Source organism: Rattus rattus, chromosome 6 (assembly GCF_011064425.1).
Source record: "Rattus rattus isolate New Zealand chromosome 6, Rrattus_CSIRO_v1, whole genome shotgun sequence".
Taxonomy (NCBI): Eukaryota; Metazoa; Chordata; class Mammalia; order Rodentia; family Muridae; genus Rattus; species Rattus rattus.
Window position 1 is genome coordinate 103,823,948 of NC_046159.1, and position 12,499 is coordinate 103,836,446.

Genomic DNA, 12,499 nt, shown 5'->3' on the forward strand with positions numbered 1-12,499 from the left:
CATGTTTATAATAAGGCAGAATCTATCCATTGATTTCTGAATGTTAATCTGCATCTATGCATACTTCTAAATCCATTACTAATGTGACTTGCTAGCACACATTTTGAACGTCATATCATTAGAGAGTAGTGAATTGTGCCATACTTTTGCTTCCCAAACAGTTATGTTCCAAAGAGATCCCTCTCCAGAGTAGTCTAATATATAAGCTACTGCCTTCAAAATACAGTGAAATGGTAGTGATGTTAGTGGGCAATTTGTTTTACTACTGACTTTAATAAAAATATTCAAATGATTCTTAATTTAGAACTCACCAGCTTTGAGGCAAGTAGTATACATTTTATTAATATAAAAGACCTAAAAATCTCTATCCCTAATAATCTAACACTTAGAATGATTAGGGCTATAGTCTGATCTATAGTAATTCATTGACAGAAATTCCTAAACAAAAACAAAGTATGAGAAACATGTTTGTTGAAACCAACCCAAAGAAATAACCTGGACTGTACAAATTATATACAAAGGCATCTATCACTGGGTAAATGACAGCAAGTCATTCTAGGCCCTGGAGCCATAGACAGAGGCTATAGCAGTCATGGGACAAATGACACATTATTAAGACATTAATTAAAGAAATTTCCAAAAGCATTTATTAAAGAAAAAACAAGTGTGCACAATACACAAAAGACATACATTTAAAAGTAAGCTCAGGAAAACAAAAATTTGAATAATACTACTGCTTTAACAAGTGCAACTATGACAATCTTTCCTATGTTTTTACAACTTAGTTTAATGATTGAAACTAAATAGCAGACCTCATTTAACAGTGGAGAACTTGATATCAATGAGCTGGTCAAGCACATATATCGTTGTTTAAAGTCAGAGCCCATTTCAGATTTGACAAAAAAAAAGGATTTGAGTAAAAGTGAAGCTCACTGTGACTTGGTCACAAACAACCTGGATTGGTGGTTTTTAACCAGTCATCAAAAGGTATCAGAGAAAAAGTCTTGCCAGTGAGACTTTCTTGTGTTCCTCTGGAAAACAATCTTAAATAACACATAAGTTTTGTTTTGTTTTGGTGTACACACACACACACACGCCTTGGGTTAGAAATTTCCCAAGTTCTAGGACTCTACTTCCCCAAACACTTGACCATTCCTCTACTAATTCAACTTTGTCCTCTCAGTCTACTCAGTCCATCCACTATATTGTTGGTTGGATATGAGTACCTCGTTCTGTTCATCTCCATGGTCTTGTTTATCTTGGAGAAGTAGTTTATCAGAAATGGTAACCTAGCATCTTTGAGATGTGAACGATTTCCTAATGACTTAGGAAATATTTGTCTCAAAATTAACCTATGTGTAGTTTTTCAAGCTCCATCCAAAGCCTCCATAGGCTAGCTTAATGTCCAGAAAAAGGCAGTAGCTTGATGTTTTAGCCAATTGTTAGCTCTTGCATTGCATTTGAGTAGATTTCTTTTTCTTTTCTATACTCTAGGTTCCATTTAATTTATAACTGTTCGCAACTGTATAATGAAACTCTTTCCATTTAAAGATGAGTTAAAAAATAATTACTTCATCAAAATAGCCTGTTCAATGGTCTGTCACCCTTCAGTTCATGTCTATCATTTTTTCTTTATACCAGAATCTTCAAAGTTTATTTTTGCAGTAAAAGCTTCTATCTAGGTCCTCTGCCCCAATTCATTCTCACAAGGCTCTCAATATTGGCAGCTTTCCTTTCATTATCTCTCTACCGACTACTTCTGTGAATTAGTTGGTACTTTTTATATTAACAACCTGACAGCTCTTTCATTATGTAATACTTTGATGACAGGAATATAAATTTGATTAGATGCTAATGGACAAATCAGTACCATTGGTGCATTTCCAAATCTCCTTACAGGAACATCATTCAAAGATAACCATGACATTTGTGGGATCTGAGGAGGAACACTCAACCACAGAGCCCAAAACTTTAGGACACTTGATAGGTATCTAATAGTTGATGGAAACATAGAGCATTTGTATATTGTTTATAGTATATTTTTACACTCATAATCACTCTATTTAATATAACCTTTATCATGAAGTGCTATTACTACAAAATACGAGAACTCAGACTTCAAGTTGACAGAGGTTAAATAGCTGTTTTTTCTTCATCATTTAAAAATAGCTGAGAAGACATTACCCAGTCTTATCAAGTTAGACAGACAGTAATACCTGTTTCCAAGAAGTAAATTCATTTTAAACATTAGTAATAATGTCATCCTACAACTGCATCTATAGAAAGCAAGAAATAGTAGCAGTCGGCCATTAATATGTTTATGATCTTGCAAGCAACCTTGTATACATGTTGAGTTTGCCTAGCTGAAATCAAACTGCACACGTATAACACACTCCATTTGTTTCTTTTCAAACAGAATATGGACTTTGTAAGCATCACTTTAAAGGTCTCCGTGATTACACATTCTGGTTCATTATCTCTTTGCCATTAACCACTCCTCAGAACTTTCATGTGTACATTTGTAGGACGGTCTTGTCATGTGAGGTTCTATAGCATTTCACTTCCTTCCTCAGGTGATTTTCATCTATGGATGAAAAAAGAAGTATTTTCTTAGGTTCTTGGCTTGCCTTGTAAGATTGCCTTCCAAGAAATTACATCATTTATATCCCCACAAGCATTATGTGAGAAAATACTCTTATGAAATTGACTTATTCACATTTTTCTAAACTTATATAAGCTTATATTTTATATAATCCTATTTATTCTTTGACAATTATATATACCCACACATCATCATCATCACCACCACCACCACCACCATTATTATATACTGCCCATGACCAGCTCTTAACACTCACCTCCACTGAATCCACTTGGTCTTCCCAATACGTCTCCCTCCTACTTTGTTGTCCTTTTGTCTGTGTGAGCTACTGAGTTTAATACTCAAGGCTGCCCATATAATTGGCTGGAAGGATATTTATTGGAGCATGAGCAGCTAGCAAGTAGCTACACCACTGAAGAAAATCACTCCTTCTCTCACAGTAACCATTAACATCCAGTGACCACACAGGGAGGGGTGGGCCTCTTAAATACCTCTCTTTCTATGATAGGTGATGAACTCAGTCTCATGCAGATCTTATAAAGGGAACCACATACTTAGCAATCACCACAACCACTATGACTGCTAAAAGCCAATGGCCCTGTCATGTTTGGTAGACAGCATTGAAATTGAACTGATTTCTTCCTGAGACATTTCCCATATTTTGTTTAGCTATTTAGCCTCTTGAGTTTCCATTTTATACATTATTTGTAGCCTGTTAATTTAAAATTTTACTTTGTATTAACCTAACCATGTAATTTACACAGTGTTGCATACGTCATATATTAAACATTTCAATCTTTTATCTAAATATTTGTTGCCAATAACTTCTGAGTTTTAAGGTACTTAAATAAATTGTTTTCTTTTGTTTTGTTTTAATTCAGACCAACATATTTTCAAAATACTCAGTTGTATAAAATACCATCATTAACCAGGTAATTTCTTTCATTGTCTTCGAAAGTGGAGAAAATATCAAAGAGGTATTTTACTAATCATTTGTAATTTTTTAAAGCTTTCATTCAATTTATTGTTTTCAAAATTCCACTGAAAATATCCCAATGTGTCATATATAGATCAGCTTCTGATTACTCCACTAGTAACTGATACTGACTTTCAAATAGTCTCAGTATTGTTTATAAACGGGCCAGCTCTCTCTAATTTATGGTGTGTCCTCAACCCTCTAACGATCCTTTGTGTTAAAGAGTTTGTATTCTATTTACTTACACTATTTTAGTTTAATGGTGCTTTACAACTTGATTCATTATATTATAAATTTTACTACTTCAGAAATTTACTCCCTGATTAATACTTTTATTTCCAAATGTTCTTGAACTCTTAGAAATTATTTGTTCAACCATGGCTCCAGCTGCATATGTAGCTGAGAATGGCCTTGTTGGGCAAAAATGGGAGCGATGGGGGAGGCTGGAAGGGAGGTGGTTGGGTAGGGGGAACACCCTCATAGAAAAGAGGGGGGAGGAGATAGGGGACTTATGTCAGGGAAACCTGGAAAGGGAATAACATTTGAAATGTAAATAAAAATCCAATAATAAAAAGAAAAAGAAAAAGAAAAGAAAAAGAAATTCTTGTTCAAAATTAGGATTAGAATTTGAAAGAAAATCACAAAATACATAATTTGAAGAGAATGTGTTTTCTGGTTAGGAATTCTTTGTGTATTTTCATAGGTTTTTATGGGATTCTTTAAGTGATACAGCTAGCATACATTTTTCTTTAATATCGACAAGAAACATTATTTGTAAAGTTGGGAAGAACAAAGCTAAATACTCACATGATAAAGGGCCTTAAATCTGGATCTCAAAGATCCCTAAGTTGACCTTCATGTGACAATGAAAGTGTCATACTTCTCAGAATCTGTTACCCTCAAAGTGCACACCACACTAATGCAGAACATCTAAACGCAAACTGCTATTAAGGGAGTGGTGAAGCAGCAACAATGTCCACACTGGAATATCTAGATGGTTATCACGAGCCTTCAGCTTGATAATGTTACAATAAAAATTATCCCTAAACTATTCTAATGTCATTACTATAAAAACACCAAAGACTATTTATTTTGTAAAACCAAAATCAGGTTTATATGTGATACAGAAGTAAAAAGTATCTGTACTCACTGAAATTACCTTTAATAAAAAGAACACTTAAAGGACTCAAGTGACCGGATTTCACATATGTATGGAAAGAAAGAGATCATTGGCTGCACACACCTTTTTTTTTTTTTACAAAACTTCTCGTGTGCTCTGTCAGTATTTCTTTTGAGCATTTCCTCTATCTGTTATCAATGACTAGGAACATGAAGGAGGTTTAATTTGTTCCTTAATACTCTACACTTTCCAGTTTGGTTTTTAAATGATTTTGGATGCTATTATGACTTTTCAATTTTTAAGGCTACTTTAGCTATCGTTTAAATTTAAGTTTTTGAAGTTCCGGTTGGGGATAATGTCCTCAGGACAGCTTTTAGAGCTTCCTTTCTAGCAGCTTCGTTTTAAGTTATGATGGCTCATGACATACCCGTTAGACAGATGATGGGAAAGAGGCAGCCGTGTGTCTGAGGTACGTGACCATGAGGGATGAAGACAGACATTGAATTTCCTCATATTGAAGATCACTGTTTGATCCCGGCATTGCCTTTACTCATGTTCCAGGATGAAATACATTTAAAAACTTGGACTTCATTAACACCACGCTTCTTTCACTATAATGAGCTTTTCCATTAAGTTGATTTTTGTAAGGAACTTGGAAGCAAAGGCAACTTCTCTTCAATTCCTGCCTCCCTCCCTCCATCAAATACGATGTTCAGTGTCATCACCACACTGCATTTCCGTTAATAAAGAACTTGGACGTGCTCCACATTCCTTTTGGTGTTGGTTACTTTTCTATTGCTGTGACAAAGCATGCCATCAAGGCCACTTACGCAAGAGAGAGTTTATCGGGGGCTTAGAGTTCCAGAGCGTGCGTCCCTCCGTGACCACCGCAGTGGGAAGCATGGCATCAGGCGGGCAGGCACGGCACTAGAGGAGCAGCCGAGGTCTTACAATCTGACCCCAAAACAGGAAGCAGAAAAAGAATCAACTGCGGATGGCGATAGTGTGGCCTTTTGTAACCTCAAAGCCCACCCACAGTGACGCACTTTCTCCAACAAGGTCACACTGGCTACGCCTTCCCAAAAACGTGCTCCAACCGTTGAGGACTCAGTTTTCAAACACATGAGCTCTTGGGAGCTGTTCCTATTCACACCGCCGTACGTTTATTCAGATCTTATTATATTTGTACCAGGACATTTTATTTTTGTAATGCATGTTATAAATGTCTTGATAATGTTCTGTGTGCTCTTGTTCCAACGAGAAGGATGTATAGCTAACTCCACTGTGTTTTCTGACAATCTGCTATTTGACTACTAAACTTTATTAATTTTTAATATGAATTTTTTGCCATTCTTCTAGTCAGTCGAATTGTCTACCATTTGAAACAGCTTTTCAGTAGACATCCTCTAGTCTTCCATATAAAGTTCTAGATAATTTGTCAGTAACAAAATGGCCTCTTACGTTGCAATGTTTCAGTTTCTCATTTTAATATTTCTGTTCAACATTGGAAACACTGGCACTAGTGAGCAGTTTTGTTTTACCCCAGAATTTAATGCGAATTCAAGTGTTTGCTTAGCTTAGATTTTCAAGAGAAAGTTCTCCCTATAATCCTGCAAAAGTGAGTTTTATTTTTATTTCAGATGTAAACAAACAAAACACTGAAGAAACTTTCTATTTCCCCAAAATATATGTAATGTTACCTTTAAATGTTCAAGTACAGGATGGTGGCTTGAGGGAATGACTCTCTTCCTTGAATCCAAATTTACTCAGTGACAGCTTTAGATTTTTTTCCTAAGTGATTTAGCACCTTATTATTTTTTTGTGGCTCTCTAAATGAAAACTTAAAAAAGGGAACTTTTGAACAATTTAATTTTTACACACTTCAGTTTTCTGTCTAACTGGCTTTTAAAACAATGTTCAAATGAAATATTTTTGTTAATCATTAGCGTCACGTGTCATGAACATGAGTTCTCAAATAATCCTGCCCCCAAAAGAGTAAATGACAAGAAGCTATTCTCTTTGAAGTACATAAAAGTCCAGCAAGATTCTTGTTCTTTTATGCTAAAAGCGTTAGTCTTTTCTTTCACTTGGTTGGGAAGCTACTGTACAAACGAAGAGTTCTTTGTTAGGAGGTTGAAGGTTCCTGGAGGCCTCAGAACACTGTGATAAGAGAAGGCAGCAAGGTCCAGTGGGCAAGAGAGGGGTAGAGGGAGCGCCTTCAGCAAGGCAACTAGGAAGGCATGCAGTATTTTTAGTCTAATTTCCAGGGGGAAGGAAGAACACGGTTGATTTGAGCTTGGCTGAATGCTTTCAAATGATGAGTTAGACAAACTCCGAGTTATGAAATAGTATTTACTTTTCTTCTGGATATACAAATATCATTTGACCACACAGGGGTGAGGAAAGCAAACTTTAGTGCTCTTTTATTTACTTGATGAAATTTGTCTTCAAGGGGCATGACTATGTTTCACGCCTTCTGTCTTCATGAACAACATCATCCACATACGATGTTCATCAGAAGGATGTCTGGGAACCTCTAGCTGGAAGGCAGAAATTGTGAATCTGAAGTCAGGAAGAAATTATCATAGTGAGTTAGTTTACAGCAGGGTCATAAAAATCCATGTAAGTTCATGTTCCAGGTAACTAGATACATTTTTTCCTCATTCATTTCCATTACTTTCTTTTTACAAAAGCATAATTGAAATAAAAATTCAAATATTTTACCGGAATGAAAAATTATATTTAGAAGAAAATGTTTCATAGTAATATCTATTAAATTAATAGTGTATCTGCATTGTTTCTTGTTATTTTGTACAGAAACAATAGTTCTTTCATTCTGGGAACGGATTCTATCCTAAAGGAGAGAGAGTCTGGGTTCAAATGTTAACATTGTGGAGTTATTAGTGTTATTTAATTCTACCTTCCTTGACTCTGACATGAAGATAGGGCTGTCCTAAAAACATAGAAAAATGTCCTGTAAAATTGGGATGTGTTAATATACAGTGTTAAGGATCAGGTTTATATTAAAGGGAAAGTTCAATATTGTTTTAAGAATTTATTACTTGAGATATCAATGTCCATATTGGCCATGTGTCCTGTCTACAGATAAAATAGGTTCACAGTAGGATTGCAAGAATCTGTTAGGGGGGTTTATCTATTACTATAATTATCCATTACTATAATTAAGTCATTGAGTGTGTATATTATGACTATAATAACAAACATGAATGTCCACATTCATGCCCAGAGATGGAAAGAGAGAACATATCATATACACTATGAACAAAAGGAGGTCTGACCCTTGTCCTGTGGCACTTACATTCCAAAGGTGAAAGAAAATACTAAACAATCAAATCACCAGACACAGAAAACTCAGCGACATGATGCAACAATTTCCAGCCAGAGATGGCAGGAAGGGTTTGTTGAACCCTTGGAAACTCCATTCATCTCTTTAAATGCTGGTTCAAGATCTAAGCAAGCCTTATATACAGGATGAACAGGCTAGAGAACAAGACACTAGAAAACTTGTTTTCATGCAAAGTGTTGTGTCAGAATGAAGTACAGACAATACACAGAAGGCAAAGAGAGCTGGAGGCTCTAAGAAGGAGAAAGTGTGGACATGAATGAGACATCATCAGGGAGAATTCTAAAATCTCTATCTGTAGGTGATGGAAACGCAAAGGAAGAAGTCAGAAAACAGATTCAGTTACTATGAGAGATTCAAAACTGTTCAGGTGAGATAGAACTGTGTGTTTATCTTTGTGAAGAAATGATCAGGCAAAATAAACAATTGATCTGTCAGAGAAGAACAGAATCAGATGTGTAGTCCCAGAAACAGTGCTGAAGGGACTGTTATCCTAGGAGCACCTGTTTCCTGACACAGTCTGTGTCCTCAACTAAATACTGGACTCCCTTGGCCTACAAAAGCTACGAGTCCAAGAGAAACTGATAAAAGAGGGTGGGGGAGCCTACTGTAGCTACAACTGCTTTCTACAGACTCTCAGTCTACATGCTGTATCCATGGGCCGTATCAGAGACAGCCACTCAACTCCCACTCCACAGGTCTGGAAAATGTCCTATGGGATCATTGAGTTTCTGACTCCTTTCCAAAGTATGTTTCCTTCAAGAATTATCTCTTTGTTTAGTATAGTCTGTAAGACTATAAGAGGTCTCTTTTCAGATCTTTACTAGAATATTGATTCTGTGAGTGGTCATTTTAAAAAAAAGAAAAAGAAGCCAATATTATATAACTTCTAAAAATAACTGTCTTATAACCATGTTCTTGAGCGGCAGCTATGAAGAGCATTTGCAGTACGTTCAGTGACCTGGTGACAGGAGATCTGAAACCCTGTCATGCTTCAGCAAAATGACTGCTTGCTCTGTTCCCTGGTTCTTTGACCAAGCACACCCCATGACCCTTTACAAAAAAATGAGATTAGGCCAGAAAGGCTGGGAAACTAAGGTGAATACTCCTCGGATTACTCCAAAACCAGCAGAAATTTCTCAGAGAAACTGGTCACATAAAAATGTCTGGTTTACCTGTTAGAGGGGTGCTTTTATCTTGGATAATGACTGGATAGTGGAAATTGGCTTCAAAATTTAACCTAGTGAAGATAAAGAGAATAATCAAGACAAGGAAAACTAAATTAAATAGCCAAGTTGTGTGTGGGGGGGGGGATAGAAACCCAAAGAAATACAATTAGAAAAAATCAGAGCCAAGGCTCAGAGAATAAAATTCATTTAGGGCACAATATGGCTAGACAGAAGAGAAGGGACTATTTTATTTTTGGTTGTGAGCCTAGCCTTTAACGGCTGAGCCATCTCTCCAGCCCGAGAAGGGACTATTTTAAATGAACAAATTAAATCATGTAAGTGGAGTCTCAAGCCATAATTAACGTTTAAGTTTAAATTACACATATCAACCATGCACTGATTGTGACTCTTCTACTCAATTAAACCCAGGTAGATGCTGTGAGGCCTTCTGCCTGCGATGGAAATACAGAAAACTTATCAGAAAATGTAACACAGTAATTACACAGTAACACATGTGCACTTGAAATAAGATATCGATCACCAGATGATGCACATTCGTTATGCACTGATGCGTTTCCATGTTCAGGGATGCGGTGATAGATCTGGGGTAATTACATAAAAATTGACAGCACATTCATTACTGTTTGTGATTATTTCAAAGCATTGGCATTTCTGTGAATTATGGCGTGTCGTCTTGTGTGTACACAAATGTTAAATCATCTGTGGCAACTATTGATCATTAGCAAGCATATGTTGAAGGGGGGTGCCTTGAAGACTTTCAATTAAAGGGAATGAATTTGGTGTTAGGTTGTGCCGGTAGCTTGGCAGACACGCTGAAGGTTAAAGGTGACTCGTGTCCACCTTGCACCCATCTATAAAATACTATTGAAATGAACTACATAAGCACACAAAGATTATGATCATTTTTCAGGACAGAAATAGTCTCAGGGGGCAGTGTCAAGTACCTACCATCTGGAAGAGCTGGGTGAATATTTTCTCCCTGTACTTATCAATGAAGAGAGTTTTGTAATCCCAACTTCTATGCTGGTTATAAACTACTCTGGCTGTAGTAGGGGAAGAATGATGCAATGAAGGGAACGCTGTGCTTTTGAATGTGTCTTAAGTATCACCCACAGTTTCAGATATAGACAAGTCCCATTTTGAGTTATTCGGGGGGTAGAAACTTCATCTGACCCTGTTGTTTAGAGTGAGAATCATGGGAGTACTTTAAGACTAGATAAGGCCATCAAGGTAGAAATCATAATAAAATTATAAGAAGAAAAAAGACACCATAAGGGAAACACATCCACATACATACACACCCATACTCATAAACACAGATTCTCTGTCTCTCTGTCTCTGTCTCTCTGTCTCTGTCTCTCTGTCTCTCTCTGTCTCTGTCTCTCTCTTTCTCTCTGTCTCTCTCTCTGTCTCTCTCTCTCTCTCTCTCTCTCTCTCTCACACACACACACACACACACACACACACACACACACACACACGCTCGGCCATGCCTTGACACATCTGTCCTGTGGTGCCCTGTACCTCCCCAATCAACACTGCCAAGAACTTGCACCTGCAGAGCCATGGGGGAGAAAAAAGCTGTTTCTATAACTTCCCCAGTCTGTGTTATTTTGTTACTAAGAACATTTAAAAGGCTAATAGAAAAAAACAAAATTAAAAAACCCACATGTAGGTATGAGCAAAGAAAAGTTGCCAACAATGAAGAAAGGCTCAGGTCACAGCAGGAGAAAGAGAAAGAATCAAACTCAGGAACAAATGTCCTATTTGATGTTAATTTTACTTAACAAACATTTAAAGAGTCTCCATTAATGGCCAGACACATTGACCTTGGTCAACATCAGAGGATTCTCTAAAATGTGCTATGATTCCTTTTCTTCTTCTGTTTACATCTCCACCGCTACTCAGTTCCCACCCTCAATTCCCTCTTCCTGAACTATCTTAAAAGGCTTCTTTCCATTTCCCACTACACCATCTCAGCTCTTGTGTTTTCTGTGTACCAATGTCACATTCATAGCCTTGAGACTGTCTTTGAAAACTTTGCTCCTATTTTCAAAACCTCTCTATTATCTATAAGAAAAAAATCAGTTTGATTGGATTGTTATTCTAATTGGTTGCAGCAACTGTAAAATAGTATATACCCTGTGTCAGATGAGGACTATATGCTGACAAACATCCTCTTACTCTCCCACCCACCCTCCCTCCCTCTCTCCTCTTCTCCCTACCTCTCCCTCCACTCTCCCTCTACTCTCCACCCCCCCTCTCTCTCCCCACCCCCCTTCAGTGAATTATGCCAACATCTGATGTCACTAAGTCTAGTATCAAGAGCAAACAGCCTCTTGGAATTGAGGTATTGACCCAGCTCCAACATAGCATTCAGAAACACAATAGAACAGAATGTAGCCCCTGCCTTAATTTGAAATCAAATCCAAATTTTACCTAGTAGCTTAATCAAAAATCAAATGTCTTTCTAAAATTTCTTAAGGTGCATATGATATCCAGATCTTACTTCCATACTAGTAAGATTATCACAAACATACAAGCTACACCATAAAATTTTAGAAGTTGCAGGCCATTCTATACCTCCCTGGGCAGTCAGAATCTCCTGTGGAATATAGTACCTTGGACATAATAGGCTTTCAGCAGATAAATGTTAGATGAGACTATGAATGGTGAAGAATTGCCTTCACTCTAGTCACTCAAACTTGACAGTACCAGCATCATGGTCTACCTTCCCACTTCTGTGGAATCTAAGACAACAAACTCACTGATAGGTGTGTTGCCAGGCATTCTCCTGGTTATAGCTGCAGAAGGGATCACTCTTTATAACCCAGGCTCCATTCCATTCCAACAGTATCTGAGTCTTCTTGGTCAGCATTAGACTTATGCCACCTCACATGAACCCTACAACATTTCAGTCACCACAGAACAAAACTTTCTATCTTGGTTATGGACTTTTGCCCTGTGGAATGAGTATCTGTTGGGGCTTTACAGCACTGGGGTTGAACAGACAGGTTCTCTTGTGACATCATGCAGGATGAAGACATAGCCTCTCTACAGAAGAGAGGTGATTTTTATGGTGGAACAGAAGTAAAGTGATTGTCACCTGCACAAAGATGCCTAATTCTACTTTCTAGAAATAGTTAATGTCATATGTAGTCATTCACAAACTAAGTCACATGAGCCAAGATTGACTCATCTATAAAAGAAGGCACCAAGCCCTCAAAACAATAGCTTGGATGTATAA